The sequence below is a fragment of the Mustela erminea genome, chromosome 15 (genome assembly GCF_009829155.1).
Source record: "Mustela erminea isolate mMusErm1 chromosome 15, mMusErm1.Pri, whole genome shotgun sequence".
In the NCBI taxonomy this organism is placed as follows: domain Eukaryota; kingdom Metazoa; phylum Chordata; class Mammalia; order Carnivora; family Mustelidae; genus Mustela; species Mustela erminea.
Window position 1 is genome coordinate 59,509,563 of NC_045628.1, and position 16,086 is coordinate 59,525,648.

A 16,086-nucleotide genomic window follows, 5' to 3' on the forward strand; every position below is an offset into this window, starting at 1 on the left:
AGAAACCACACACATCCTACCAGCGATGCACAAGAGTCCAATTTCTTCACATCCTTGTCAACACTTGTTATTTTCTTTTTCTTTTTTGGTAATGGTCATCTTAATGGATAGGAGGTGGTATCTTACTGTGGTTTTGACTTGCATTTCTGTAATGATTAGTGATGTGTATCTTTTCATGTGCTTATTGGCCATTTGTATATTTTCTTTGGAGAAATTCCTATTCAAGTCCTTTGCTTATTTTTAAATTGGGTTGTTAGTTTTTGTGTTGTTGAGTTTTGGGAGTTCTGTTTTTACTCTGGATATTAATCCCTTATCAGATATGTGTTTTGCAAATATTCTCTACCATTTTGTGGATTGCCTTTTTAACTCTGTTTATGTGTCCTTTGATGCCCAAAAGTTTACAGTTTTGATGAAGTCAAATTTGCCTATTTTTTCTTTTAAAGCCTGTGTCATATTCAACAAATCGTCACAAAATCCATGAAGCTTTCCCCTATATTTTCTTTTTTTTGATAGTTTTAGCTCTTATGTTTAAGTCTTTGATCCATTTTGTAATTTTTTTGTGTATGGTAATAGGTAAGGGTCCAGCTTCAATCATTTGCATGTGGATATCCAGTTTTCCCAGAACTATTTGTTCAAAACGTTCCTTTTCCCATAAATGGTCTTGGCACCCTCATCAAAAGTTATTAAAACATATATGTGACAGTTTATTTCTGGGTTCTCTATTCTACTTCATTAGTTTATCTATCTAACTCTATGCCAAGATTATATTGTTTTGATTACTGTGTGTTGTAGTAAGTCTTGAAATCAGGAAGTAACGTTCCTCTAACATTGTTCTTTTTCAAGACTGTTTTGACTATTTGGGAGTCCCTTTAGATTTCATATAAATTTTAAGATTAGACTTTTCTATGAGAAAAACATCATTATGATTTTGAAAGAGATTGTATTGCATTTGTAGATTGATTTGGGTAGTATTGATGTCTTAATAATATTAAGTCTTCCAAACCGTGAACATGGAATATCTTTCCATTTTTTTATGTCTTCTTTAATTACTTTCAGCAATGTTTTGTAGTTTTCAGTGTATAAGTCTTTCGTCTCCTTAGCTAATTCCCAAGTCTTGTTTTTACTTGTTCTTCTTGATGTTATTGTAATTAGAATTGTTTAAAATTTCCTTTCAAATTGTCCATTGTTAGTATATAGAGATGCAACTGATTTTTGTGTGTTAATTTTGTATCCTGCAACTGATGAATTTGTTTATTAGTTCCAACTGTTTTTTTGTGTGTGGAATCCTTAGGGTTTTCTACATAAAAGATTGCATCATCTGTAAACAGACATAGTTTTCCTTCTTTCTTTCCAATTTGGATGTCTCTTAGTTCTTGCTTAATGTTACTGCAACATTCTGTCCAAGACATGATGAAGAAGATTTTAATGAGGTTAAATCTTGTAATTTATTTCTCTTAGCATAAGAGAAATGCTCTTATGCATTTCTCTTTAGGATTTAGGACACATTTTGCAGGTAGAATAAATAGAGTTGGTTGGTTTGGATATTGGTTGTGGGAGAAAGAAAGGAGTTAAGAAGTGGAGGGAAAGCGGGAAGAGCGGGGAGTGGAGCCTCTTCGCTCTAGAGGCTTCTAGGTGCTCGCTTCGGCAGCACATATACTAAAAAAAAAAAAAAAAAAGAATGACTTCTAGGCTTGCAGATAGAATGACTGGCTGAATCACTGTGGTGCCATTTGATTAGATGAGGTAGATGGGGGAGTGTATGCTTGGGAGGGGCCATGTTAAATGTATCCATGGAAGCGGACAATATAAATAAAAGCAAGAGAAGATGGTAGGAAGAGGTGAGAAGACAGACTTCCAGGGCAAACTCACCTTTAGAAAAGGAGTAGAAGAAAAACATAAGGAAGGTAAGAAGCAGCAGCCCAAGGGGTACAAAAAGAATGAGAAGAGTCAGAGAAACAAAACAGAGAAAGTTTCAAGAAAGTGGCCGTAATTGCACAATGAGCTTGGGAAGGAAGATGAAGACTGAGCAAGGACCTTTTACGTGAGCAGTGAGGTTATGGGTGACCTCCAACAGAGCATTTGCAGCGGAATGGAGGAAGGCCTCTGCCCAGGAGCAAGTAAGCTGGAAAAGCAAGACCAGGTGGGAAGTGCTCTAAACAGCTCTGTAGAGCTGTATCTGTAAGGTGGATAAGGCAGCTTTGCTGTTACTATTGTTATGGAAACAAAAAACATTTAGGAGATCTAATAGCTATTTAACAGCCCTGCGTCTAGCCCATCACATTCCCTTGATCTATTATGAAAGATGCTAATAAAAACAGGCATCAGAGCCACAGGGTTAATCCAGGCTTCTTCCTTTTAGATGTGTAGTCTCTAACTGGAAGAATTCCCCTTCTAAGAAGGAAGCCAGACCAACCCCCACACCAAGTGCTATAAAGCCCTGAGAGACCAGCTGACCCAAGTTCCTTATTTTCTAGATGTTAGCTGAAATTTTTATAAAATAAATCTGCTGTTTTCACTTTTAAGTCAGCAAGCTGAATTACTTGGAGGAGGAAAGCAGGAGGAGTAGAGGAGACAGAGAGAAGACAGCGGGAACACAGGAACCTTCGGGTGAGCATTTTTAATCTTTGTTTTGTTAATTCGTTACTGAGTATTAGAAGTTGCTGATAGCATGCTTTCTGAAAAGTACGTTAATTTTGTTCCATTGTAAAGTTTTTTTTCCTACCATATACATAGCCGATTAAAAGATACTGGGAAAGTACAAAAAAGGAGAAGAAAGTAAAACCACCACTGAGCTAGTCTTTATTGACATCTGGGCAGTATTTCTTTCCATTCTTTTTTTGCATGTCTGCATATAATTTCAGGTTGATTTCCACAGTTGTGGCCATACAGCATGGATTACTTGATGCTCATTTTTTTCTCCCTTAGAGCATGAACTGTTTCTGCATTGCTGTAAATTCTTCATAATCATAATTTTAAATTGCTGGGTACTGTTGCATTGAGACTTGCCACACCTCACTCAAGGATTCCCCTGATTTTGACCAGATAGCATCTTTCCTGTCTTTCATAGACTGGGTTATTTTATTTTAAAATATGTATTTTTTCCCATTTGGAGGATAGGAGGTTTTTTTTTTGGCCGGCGGGGAGAGGAGGTTAAATTTGAGAATGTGTCAGTGGCTATACTCGGGGGTTAAATGAGAGGTAAGGCATGTGTGAGACTGTATGTGTTTATCTGCTTATCACCCCTTTGGACCCTGAATCTGGTTTAGCTACACATTCAGCCAGAATCACCTGATTCTGAGGAATTTAAAAAGTATCCCTAGAATAATTGAAACTTGGCTTTTGGCGGTAAGCCAATCATCTGTAGTAGTTTTTGTTCTGGTTTTGTTTGTTTGTTTGTTTTTTAAAATTTTCCCAGGTCATTCTAATGGGTGGCCGGCATTATGAGACCTGTCATTTAGACCTAGGTCATTTGAAATATTTTCCTGTCTCTGTCACATACCTGAGATCAATACATATTAAGGGAAGGAGAGGTACAATTTTAGGCACGCCACCCAAGTCTCTCTTTGAATACTGTATTAATAATGCAGAAGTAATTTGTGGGAAACCTAAAATGAACGAAACCTCTAAAAATATTTTTAAAGATTTTGTTTATTTATTTGAGAGAGAGAAAGTGAGAGAGAGAGAGAGCATACGTGCGCACAGGAGGCAGGGGGAGAGGCAGACTCTTGGCTGAACAGGGAGTACAACACAGGGCTCTATCCCAGGACCCCAAGGCTCCATCCCAGGACCCCGGGGTCATGACCTGAGCTGAAGGGAGACAGATGCCTAATTGATTGAGCCACCCAGGCACCCCCAAACCTCTAGAAATTTCTATCATCCACCTTAACCACATAAACCCTTGTGATGAGAATCTACTTATGAATTCCAATTTACTAATGCTTTAAAGAGATCGATTTGTTCCCAGTCCATTGGTTAAAAGTTAGAGAGACTGGGGCTCCAGAATGCTCCAAATGAATCAAAATTATGCCCAGCATCTGTTAGTATTCCGACTTCCTACCGGCCTGGGGTCATAAGGGATACAACACAACATAAACAACACCTGTTCTGGAAGAAAATAACATCTTTTTGCAACGTGCTCATTGTGATATGTCAGGATCACCTTGGGCATTTTTAGTATCTCATACATATTCCAGACTCAGGGACTCCCATTTTCCAAGTTTGTCTTACACACCAGACATCTGAGGCACACTAATCCTCCAATCCTCCCAGGATTAAGCCTGGAAGATAAAAGCCAAGCAAGGGCTCATACTGTTACCCAGGGGGCTCTCCTTAATACAAGTGGGATGCTGCAGAGAAAGGCAAGCATTCTGAGTTGCTCAACTTTGTCATAGCGCCTTATCAAATGATCAGAACCTCCAGCCCTGTGTCTGTGATTTTTCTCGGGGCACTGACCACTGCCGTCCTTGTCCCGGAGTTCCTTATGTGCAGGTCTTGGTCCCTCTGCTGACCAAGAATGCTTGAGGATGGAGTCCTTGCAGGCAACCTAGCACATGGGCTCCACTCAGAATAGATGGAAAGGGGGTGCCTGAGTGGCTCAGTGGGTTAAAGCCTCTGCCTTCGGCTCAGATCATGATCCCAGGGTCCTGGGATCGAGCCCCGCATCAGGCTCTCTGCTCAGCAGGGAGCCTGCTTCCTCTTCTCTCTCTCTCTTCCTGCCTCTTGGCCTACTTGTGGTCTCTCTGTCAAATAAATAAATAAAATCTTAAAAAAAAAAAAGAAAGAATAGATGGAAAGGTATAAATAAATTAAGTCAACAATAAATGTGCAAGTTAGATAACAGCTTATGTTTATCTCTGTTGAACCTATTAACTTTTTTATATTAACTCCTCCGTGGAGAAGATGGTGCAATGTCTGGCCATATTTGAAGGAAAACTTCTCCTATTGGACTGATGACTTGGTGGTGGTGTGGGCTGATGCATCTGACAAAGCAAGTAATGGAACCTGGAACCAAAGAATACCAAAGGTGGAAGCATCCTTAGGAAGAGCCAGGGTCAGGAAAGGAAGCTTTTTGAATCTCTAGTGTTTTGAAGAGAGGTTTTGAGGAAAGGCGGGAGCCGATTTGAAGGAGAACAAGAAGGAAGAAAAGAGGAGAAGGGAGGGAGGACAGGCCAGGGACGGGACGGAGAGAAGAAGAAGTGGAGGGAAAGCGGGAAGAGCGGGGAGTGGAGCCTCTTCGCTCTAGAGGCTTCAAGGTTAAGCTGGAAGAATTTAAAAGGATCCAGTCCACATACCTTTATTGTGCGTTGTAGAAAAAAGAATTTTTTTTTATCACTAAAGAAAAACTGAGTCCCACACAAGGGTCCTCCTATGAGGCAGTGGAATAGCATTTTACCTTGTTTGTGACTCCAGTATAGGAGATGGGATTGTCTGCAGGGGACGTGGGGGCATCGCAGATTCTTTAAAGGAAGTCGGTTTCTTTTTATTTTGTGTTTTACCATGACAATAATTTTGTTCTCTTATAAATTCTCTGAGAGAATTGAAGGCAGTTTTCCTTGTTAACGCGTAGCAGACAAATCCCTACTAGGAACTCATTTGGCACAGAGTGAGAAAAACAACCGTCAACCTTCAGATATATAAATAGTGTCCCTTTCTACAGTGTTCAGCACAGAGTACCACTTGGGTCCTTTCTGTCAACACCCCATTACCCTCAATGCCATTGATTCCGTATTCTTGTCCCTAGAACCTATATTTGACTTTTAGAAACAGTAAGTGTGTGAGGGAAAATATGCAAACATCATTTTGCTGCAAAAGACTACTGGGCATTTTTTTTCTCCCTCGGAAGATATTTATTGTGAGACATAAAATGGGGGAGGTGAATAATACCATCCGTAGCTCACTCAGGGATCATTCACTGGAGCACATTTATGGGCCACAAACTGTGCCAGAGCCTGAGGATACAGTAGTAGACAGGTGAGACCCCATGCCTGCCATCAGTGATGAACAGTCTGGGGGGTGAGGATACACAGGAACTATGGTGGCCCTGAGGAGGAAGTGTTGGGACAGGAAGCCCATGGCCCTGCGGGGCCAGGTGGGGCTGGGGCAGCAGTCAGCCAAGACCTGGAGGGGTCAGAGAAGTCTTTTTCTGGAAAAGTGATGTCTAGAAAGAAATCTGAGGTTGGGTCAGAGATGGCCAGAGGAGCTAGAGCTCAGAGTGAATAAGCAAGAGAGAGCCAGGTGTGTTTAGGGCATTGAAATAAGTTCCGTGAAGCTAGAATGGGTTTTAGTGAGGCAAGTTGTGGGGAGAGAATATGCTGGTTGACAAGTCCACATTGTGATATTCTTGGAGTTGAACTTCATTCTGATGTGATAGTGGGTTTTAAGCAGAAATCATATGGTCAGGTATGCATTTTGGAAAGGTCACTCTAGCCACCGTGTAGAGAATGGGCTGAGCATAGCTGGAGTGAAACAGGAGACTGTGTGTCCTTTGTGCAGGTGGAAGACGACAACCTGTACTGGGCCCACCATCATCTGGTCCCTGGGACAGAAGAGAGAGGTGCGGGTGGAGATGGGCGGGTAATGAGGCCAGGTCTGCCCTGGGGAAGGAGGAAAGCCCTTGGTTTGCTTTTGTTCCATACTCTCTCCTCTTTAGGTTACAGATGCTCACAGGCCCATGCTACTGGCAGCTTCCTAGGGCACCATTCAGGACAATTCCCCTGGCTTTCCATTTTTCCAGAGATACTGAAACATTCTCTCCTTCTCCTTTTGTTTCTTACTCTCCTAGGCAGGTGTCCTAGAGCTGGCATACCCAGAAGTTCTCAGGCTCTGCTTCCCTCGGCAACAGACAGGGTGGCATCTAGCATGCTAACGCATGGACCCTGTGTGAGTGCCAGGCTCAGTGCGGCTGTGCTGGAGGCTTCTGCCTGTGTCGCCTCCTTTGTCTTCTGGAGAAGTCCCAGAAGTTGAGTACTTGCTAATAACCATGCAGTTAGCAAGGGGGTAGAGCTAGGATTTGGCTCCTGTTGTGATGTACAGATTTTCTATGATATCACGATGTCTCTGTATCATTTCAGGAAACAAGGGATGCTTAACAAGTGACCTCTGTAAATAATTTCTTGGCTCTACAATATGAATTTAATGGCAGATTATGAAGTGCCTTGGTAGGAGGGAAGAGAGAGAGAGACAGTTTTAATTTGATTAAACTTTGTCACTTTGATTGTGAACAAGGATAGTCCTGATGCTGGCAGTTCCTAGGAACTTATTGGACTGTGTTGCATGATGGCTTCTGAGATGATACTTGCTGACCTTCCATCTTTTTTCTGTCTTTGCAATGAGAAGACTGGAGGGGATCGGAGGCAGACGCAGAGTGGCCCTGCGGCCTTCCTGAGGTCAGAGACTAGGTCAGTCCCAGATATGGTCGGTATTCCCGGATACACCGGTGAAGAACACTAGGGGACAAAAAAAAAAAAAAAAAAAAAAAATCATTGAGATGGTTTTATAAAATTAAATCCATAATCAGTGTCATGGGTTCATATAACAAACAAGAGCTGAAAAGTGATAAGAGCCAGAGAAAAGACAGAATTTAGTCAAAATAATGCCCAAAGAAAATGAAGTCATATCTTTAAGGAGCTCAGAGCAGTCTTTACTCTCTCAGTTCCCTGCATTCAGCTTGTCTTTGTTTGTTGTCGTGGCTGAGTGTTGCTGGTTAGGAAGAAATTGGGAGAAAAGCTAGATTTGGAGAACATTAGAGAATGAAACAAGGAGATTAAGAAGACAGAGGTGGGAAGTAGGATGTCAGAGATAATGCCGTGCATCTGACTCTTGGGGGCTGAAGAGAGATCCCTCATGTGCGTGGATGCCGACCTTCTGCTAAGGTTCAGCGCCTGCTTCTTCCCCTGGGGGTAAATGTTCTTTGGAAGCATTTGTACCCTCAAAATACACAAGAAAGGATGAAATTGTGAAAAAAGCCCAATTTTAAGGGGGCATTTATCCCCAAATATGCCCCAAATCCATCAGCACCTTTTTGCACAGAAAAATTATCCAGAAAGAAGCTTCACAGGGAAAATGAACAAACAAGAGGAGAAAAGCAAACAAGCCAACAGTGGAGAAAAACTTGTTAGCAAAGGGTAGAAAGAAGGCAAATATTGCGAACCCATAAATCTGATGCTGATATCTGACCTCTGATGCTTTTGAAAAGCCACTTTTCATCCCTGCAGATCTTTGCCCTAACGGCGGCTCTGGCAATAAACATGTTCTCAAGGTGCCTCTTCTTCCATCTGTACATGTGCATCTGTGGTGGTGGATGTCATTTTACTACACATTCTGGGGTCTGAGCTAAGTTCTCCTTTTGGGGGAAGAAGTGGGTGCTGCGTGTCCAGTCCCATCCCCGAACTGGGCCCAACTGTCAATATTTCAAGAAGGCCCAGCTTTAGGCAGAGCCCAGGCTCTGGTGGCTTCTTTGAGCTCCCAGGAGTTGGGAAAAGTGCTAGAACGCGAGAAAGGCAGGTGTAAACTGAGGGGCTCATGGGGATCGGCAGCTGGGCAAAATCACCGGAAAGCTGACAACCCAACTGCTGTGACTTTAAGAAAATGTTCTAATTAGCAAACTTAATGCAATAAGGTATCTGGTCTTTAGAGATAAAACAAGAAACCAAATTAACGAAATGCAGAATTTATTCTTGGGGTTTCTGAACTTTCTCGGGACATCCTGGAATTTAGTCAGCAGGTGGGTCAGGGAGATGGACTGATGGGCTGTCTCCTCCTTGCCGATCCTGGCGGTTGGCTGAAGGATCTGAGGAGAGATGGCGATGGGGCTGGAAAGTCTGGTTACAAAAGAAACCACTTGCATCAGACGATTACAGGGGAGAATGTGCTCAGCGCACTGGGGAGCCCACAGAGATCCTCTTTGGCCCTATGGCAATGAATGCTGGTGAAAGCCTTCCCACCCTCACGGTAAGGGCTTGCTCAGGTCTTCCCCTAGATGGGAAATGGGCCAGATCCGGGGTTCAAGCTCAGGGGTTTCAAGCTACTCCAGAAGCCGGCAGCAATGCTATGAACAACCACACGTTGAATTTTGGGGCTGCCGAGCTCCAGGGCGAGCCAGGCACAGGTTGGTGGAATCTGGGAGGACAGGGCTCTGTGAGCTTTGTGGCTTCCAAACGTGGAGTCCTAACTAGAGGATGGAAACTAGACAGTGAAACTCTGCATTGGCCACGAAGCAGAAACTCCCTTCAGGGTGAGTTACCAAGTCCTAGGACTCTGGCTGAAAAATCCCTCTGGCCCCAGAGCTGTTAAGGAGACTTTCTGCAGTAGAGAGAAAACGAATTAGAGAATTTCCTCTTCAGGGAATTGCAGAGCCATAAATACTATTCAGCATTTACTGGTTTACAGCAGCAGATCGGGGCCAAAGTGTTGACTTCTGGGCTATGAGGCCTGGGGAAGTGAGTGGCTTTTGGAAGGCAAAGCGGCGTAGCCTGGTACTTCGGGAAGTGGCTTGCGCTGTGGGGCACTCTGAGGCACTTCCGGAGAGACAGGGCCAAACAAGGATGGGAGCAGCAGAATGCTCCAGCGTGCTGACTCCATGGGAACGGGGCCCTGTGTGGGTCACTCCTGCTCCCCGTCCCCCATTTATTCTGGAGGCCTGGGGACCAGCTCAGCGCTTCATTCAAAAGGCGTCATAATCGCAGTTCTTTTTGTTCTCAGTTCTGTTTTGGTCTCTAAAACTTAATTTACTTGATCCCTTTGGGAAAAAATTGGAAAGTACAAGACTGTTCTGAGGAGGCAAGAAAGTGTACGAAGCTTTACGTGTCTGCCATGGCATTTGGGGCCAGTTTCAAGAAAGGGCTAGGCTAGCAGTCTCGCATTCCCAGAATCAGCACTCGATGATACTTTCTTGTTTGGGGGGATGTGTCAGTTCAGCATTCTGGGGCCTTTGGGGTTTCGAGGGTCAAACATGCAGAATCTTCTGATCCAGAGGATTGAATCCTCTCCGCCCAATTTCAGGGGCTCTCAGTCTGTGATCCTTCGAAGCAACAACGACTCCCACACGGTGCTATCTCTCATCCCAGCCCTGGTCTGCGTGCCATTCATGTGTCATCGCCCGTCATCCTTACAGCAGCCCTGTGAGGGAGCGACTAGTATCATCCCTGCCCCCATTTTAATGGGGGAGTGGAGGCTCAAGGGCATGAAGTGACTTGCCCAAGATCACAACCCTTGTGAGTCACAGAGCCGGCGCTCACACCTGGGATCTCTGCCCACACCTGCCGCTCTCTGCTGTTTTCCCGCAGCACAGACACCATATTTATTTATTTTTGGAATCAAATCATCTCTCAGCCTTGCTTTTATATTTTAACTAATGCCCTGAAAGCCTCGTCACCTTTTAAATCATTTCTCTAGACCCCAATTTTGAAGTTTAATCATAATAGTTAACATCGTGGAGGGCTCAGACAGTGTGAAATACCTCACACTCATTGTGCCGTTTACAGACAAGGAAAGAGAGGCGCAGAGAAGTTACATCTCTTGCAAAGAATCCCCGAGCTGGTAAACGCCAGATCTGGCTCCATGACCTTAGCCCAACTCCCTCCTCTGAATATTTCTGTGAGATATAAAAAGAATGTCCTATTTGCCACTCCACAGTATCCAGTAGCTCTGGGGGCTCAAATCGAAGTTTTTAAGTAAAGTTGTCGGAGAAAACGAAGAGCATTATTGTTAGGGGAGAGTAGTGAACAGCATCGTGGTTATTAAAGCAGAAACCTCACACCGTGGAGAACTTAGGGGGAGAATAGAGACATCAGTGGGGAGGAGAAGGAGAGGTCTGATGGGGCCGAGAATTCACCTGGACCATCAAATCCCACGGGTCTGCAATGTTTTGACTGGTTTAATCTCGCAGTGGTTTACAGGTCAGGAGAGGCTAATGGTTTCTAGGCATCAGCTAACAAAACTCAGGGTTACAGTGGTGACTTTGACATGAAGAGGAGGGACAGAATTCAAGGCATGTCATACAAAAATGATGGTGATAACTCTGTCAACTGATTGGATGTGAGATATTAAAGAAAGAGAAAAATGAAAGAAAACATCCCTCAAATGGTCACCAGCCATCTAGCTCCACTCCAGCTGCCATAACAAAATACCACAGACTGAGTGGTTTAAAGAACAGAAATTTATTTCTCACAGTTCTAGAGGCTGGAAGTCCAAGATCAAGATGCTGACAAGATGGGTTTTATTCTGAGACCTTTCCTCTTGGCTTGTAGGTGGCCACCATCTGGCTATGTCCTCTCACATGGCAGAATGTGTTTCTTCTCCTAGGACACTAGTCCTATTGGATAAAAACTCTACCGTATCACCTCATTTAACCTTAATCACCCCCATGAAATCCTTATCTCCAAATACAGTCCCATTGGAGGTTGGAGCTTCAATATGTAAATGTCAGGGGCTCATGTTCAGTCCCTAACACCAGCTGAGTGGGATTGATTTGAGAGGAAGGATAGACCCAAGTAAGATCTGAGGTAGAGGCAGAATCTCCAAATAAGGCTATCCTCTAGACAACTAGAAATACTGGACCAAGGCTTAGGTTAGAATTCAGGAAAAACCACTTAAATTTTCTAGGTCTCAGAGCTCTTTTTCTTTATTTTTAGAACTGAGATAAAAATGCCAACTCAGCCTATCTCAACAGGTAGCCAAGTAGACAAATGAGGTAATGGAGAAAAAAAAAAAAAGTCTTTGTAAATTATAAGATGAGGGCGCCTGGGTGGCTCAGTGGGTTAAAGCCTCTGCCTTCGGCTCAGGTCATGATCCCAGAGTCCTGGGATCGAGCCCTGCATCGGGCTCTCTGCTCAGCAGGGAGCCTGCTTCCTCCTCTCTCTCTGCCTGCCTCTCTACCTACTTGGGATCTCTGTCTGTCAAATAAATAAATATAATATTTTAAAAAAATTATAAGATGAAAATATGGTATTTTCATAGGTAAGCGACATCTGGGAGTCAGAGGCAGAGATGGGGTAAGGTCTCCATGTTGGGTGAGTTCTTGGGGGGTTATAGAGAGAGGTGAACTGAGGACCCTGGTGGGGGTTCAGTGGGGTCCACAATTGGGTAAAGAAGAGATAACAGTGGATTCAGAAGGGCTGAACAATCACAAAATGGAAAACCACAAGGACTCGGGACCACAGAAGAAAGAGAAGAATGGAGGTTTCACTGATAAGACCTGAGGATCAAATCCTAGAGTAGCTGAGAAGGAAGCAATAGATTCTCAATAGAGAAAGGGCAATAGAACCAACTGTTGAATAGAAACAGTGATGTACAGGTGGCTCTCATGAGGTGGTGGGGATGGGGCAGGGCAGCTACTGCTGTAAGTTAAAAAGAGGACGATGAGAAGAAATGACAACAGTGAGCCCAGAGTTCAGGAATTTAAGAGCGAGAGGACAAGCAAAAACAAAAATTCCCGTAGGTCGCAGAATTAGGTAGAAGAGAACACTGGCATTGGGTTGACCACTCGCTGTGTGGAGTAAGCATATTCTTTCCTTTACAACTCAGAACAACCCTACAGGCTTTCTTGTTTAGCCTCACTTTGAGGGTGAGGAAGCTGAAGGGCGGAGAGTAAGAGTTACGCAGCTGGAAAAGCGGGAAGGTTGGGAGTCGCTTGGGCCCGCTAGCCTTCAGGTACAGAGTACATTCTAGCCTAGAGGTTCAGGCGGATGAAGTTGGAAGAGAGAAGGAGAAATGAAGAGAGGAGGAGACCCAAGTCACAGGAGGGAGTGTGGCTAAGGGTCACAGTCAAAGTGTCTCCAGAGAAGAGAATACTTGCAGCTTCCCTCCCAGACTCAGAATGTTCCTCCAGCAATAGGCATCTTCACAGCCGCAGAACTGGAGAGGGTCCTCTCCCAGCTCAGCAGTCACTGCTGCCCCTGGCCTTGGGCTTTCACCCGACCCCTCTGGTCACTGATAAACTTCTTATTGCCGAGTCCCCTGAGACTTTTAATTCCCACCGACCTCCTGCTCCTTCCGCCAGTCTTTCTCCTGGTCTCCTTGACACTGCATTCTCGATTCATCTCTTTTGGTTTGGGTTTGGCCAACCTTTCTCAGCCATCTCTCCAGGCTCCTGTTCTCTGCCTGGCTCTTAATTGGTGATTCCCCCACCCCCACCCCTCACCCCAAGGTCTTATCTCTGGGCCTCTTTCCTTCTCTGTTCTCATGCCCCTGTGGGAGGTCATTCAGCTTTTCTGGCTTTAGTCACCATAAGTGCTGAAGAACCACAAACTCAGCAAGCTCTCTTAACCCCTCCACCCCAGCTCTAGACTGCAAGGGGACAGTTTATTTACATGTGTCACAAAAGCCTCATATTCAAAATGTCCCTAGTTGAACTCATCCTCTCCACCCCCTCCCCCGCCCCAACCCGAAAACAGCATCTTCTTATGTCCTTTTTATTAGTGGAAGGCACCCTTCTCCCAGCAAAGACCTGAGAAGATTCCCCTCCCCGCCCCCACTTTCCTTGACATTCCATAACTGGTCCATCCACAACTCTGGCCACCTCTCATTTTCCTTCATGTCTCTCAGTCCCATCCAGATGTCCACCCCCTCCGCCCCGGACAGTCCCTTGCAGTCTCTCTGAACCTAGGCTTGCCTCCTTCCCAGCTGTCCTCCACCTGCTGCCAATATCACCCTTCTACAAATACACATCGGCTTTCTGCAATTCAGTGGCTCGTATGGCCCCCAGAACAAAACCCCAACTCCTTTGTGTGGATGTAGGTCACTCTCAAACCACCCTCTGCCCAACTCATCCTCCCTTTCATGCTTCCCCTAGGTTGTTATCACCTGCCGTTCCCCAGACTTGCCCTGCGCTCCCAGCAACCAGTCTTCACACAGCCTGGTCCTCTGTCTGGAACCCCTGGCCCCTCTCCTTAGCCAGCCTTTCCCCTTAGTACCTTAAAAACGCTCTTGTTCCCCAAGGCTTTTCCCTACAGCATTTCATTCTGATGGCCCTTCTCACCTGGCTTTGTCTACTACGTTTCTGGTTTATTCACCACTCTGGGGGGTCCTTCAGCTCTAAGGTTGTATTTTCTTCCTTGTCAGGTACACAGGACCCAGTATTTGTGGTGCAGAGAGAGGCAGAAGAGCTTTGTGACAGAGAGCTGGGAGCGGGTTTTAAGCCCCATCCCACCACTAAGCGACAAGTGAACTTGGGCACACAAGCTATTCCATATCTTTGCACTTTAATTTTCCTCATCTATAAAATAACCAATTCAGACTATCTAGGGATATCTGGGGACTACCTGAGTTAACACACAGAAGGAGCTCTGCGGAGTGCGGACCACAGAGTAAACACAGTACGGGCTGTCTGCTGCTTATTTTGAATGCTGCATATTTGTCACTGATGGAGGACGTGAGCTTTCCCAGAACCCTCAGGCAGGTCTGGCAAAGGCGGGTATCTTGAAGTGAGAGCAGTGAGGGTAGCTGACGAAATCAGACAACCAAGGGCCTGATGTTAACTTGAGGAAAGGATTTTCACTGTGGGAGTTAGAAGTTCCAGAGACAGTGGCCAAACAGAGGACCCAGAACGTCACCTAGTGGTAACCTGGGAGGCTGCTGGCAGGCAGGTCTATAGCTCTCTTGTCTTTGTGCTGATGGCTTAGAAAAATCCCATCCTGAATTCTTCGTAAAGATGATGCCTGGGGCACTGACCTTTATTCTTTAGAAGATTCTTGATTCTTCACCAGTTTATCTCAATTTCACAGCCTCCGGTTGCATAATGCTTATCGCTCTCTGCTCCCTGGGGCACGTGTCTGTCGGTGTGTCTGAATGCCTCAGTCTTCAGGTTTTGAGACAAGTCCCAGGGCCAGATCTCAGCACTGAAGTTGAGTACACCTGTGGGCGCACAGTCCCTATTGCTAGGGTCTGGTTTTGGTTCCCTCACACCCCTCAACTTCCTAGTGAACACCTGTTACCATCTTTTTTGATGACCTCTTGTCTGTGATCACACCTGCTAGATTGCATGCCCTGCCTATGATGAGGGACTTTTTTCAGCATCCGTAGCTGACAGTGTCTCTGAATGCTTGCCCCACCCTAGTCAGGGAGGAGGGCAGGCTGCTTCCAAACCTCCCCCAGCTGCCATTATTTTTTTCTTCTTTTTAAGATTTTATTTATTTATTTGACAGACAGAGATCACAAGTAGGCAGAGAGGCAGGCAGAGAGGGGGAAGGAGTCTCCCCGCTGAGCAGAGAGCCCGATGCAGCGTTCGATCCCAGAACCCCAGTATTATGATCCAAGCCAAAGGCAGAAGCTTTAACCCACTGAGCCACTCAGGCGCTCCCCACCCCCCGCCCCGCTGCCATTCTCATAGCAATTCACAAGTCCTGTTGGTCCTGAGGCAGGAGCTGTGGTCTTCATGGTCAAAAAGTCTAAAGATTGCTCATTTTTAGGTCCATTTCTACTTTTTTCAGCTTCTTCTCTGGTCTGTTAGATATGAGCTTTCCCTAAGATTCTATCAGAATCCTGGCTCCAAAGTTAGGGTCTTTAAGACTAGAATAGATTCTGTATGGTCATACGGGTAAGACTCCATCCTTTCCCAACCCCCACCAAAAAAAAAAAAAAAAGCCATTTGTAATGAAACCCCTGGGAATATGGGAATTCCTCTGGCTGGGCGTATACCAGTCTTATTTCTCATGCCTTGTCTCTTTGTCCCCAAGGCTCTGTTTGTTGACCCTGGTTTTAGTGCTCCGCCCTTCCAGACGCAGAATTGTGACATTGAATCCAGCTCCAGGCTTGCTTCATGGACTTGGGTTGTGCTGCCTGTACCACTTCTAGCATTTTGGGATTTGGGGTTTGATCCTTCTGTCCTAGTCCTGCCAACCAATAGAAATTTTAATTCCCTGTAAGATGAGTTCAAACACTGTCTCCAACTTCCTCATTTTGCTGTATTCCCTTTCCTCAGTTAGGCTTACAGAATTCCAGCCTCTGTGTATTTTGTGTACAGAATTCCTTCTCTACCTTGAGCTGTCTCCTAAGCTCTAGAGCATGCTCTCCTCATCCCAGCTGATGGCCTCACCATTCTCCCTATAACCCAAGCAAGAAACCTCAGACTTGCTGTTGAGACAGATCAAA

The 16,086-nt window shown here is 44.9% G+C and overlaps 1 protein-coding gene across 4 annotated transcripts in view; it reads left to right on the plus strand.

Annotated features, from left to right (window-relative positions):
- Positions 1-2,099: 2,099 nt before the first annotated feature.
- The window catches only part of LOC116574234 (cysteinyl leukotriene receptor 2-like), a 29,532-nt gene continuing 15,545 nt past the window's right edge, over positions 2,100-16,086 (plus strand). For 3 of the 4 annotated variants that reach the window (XR_004279161.1, XM_032314888.1, XM_032314890.1), the window contains exon 1: positions 2,479-2,607. The gene's annotated coding sequence lies outside the window, so the exon portion shown is untranslated. Of the gene's footprint in view, positions 2,118-2,478; positions 2,608-16,086 lie in introns of those variants that run through there. The other variant, XM_032314889.1, reaches the window with a different exon arrangement.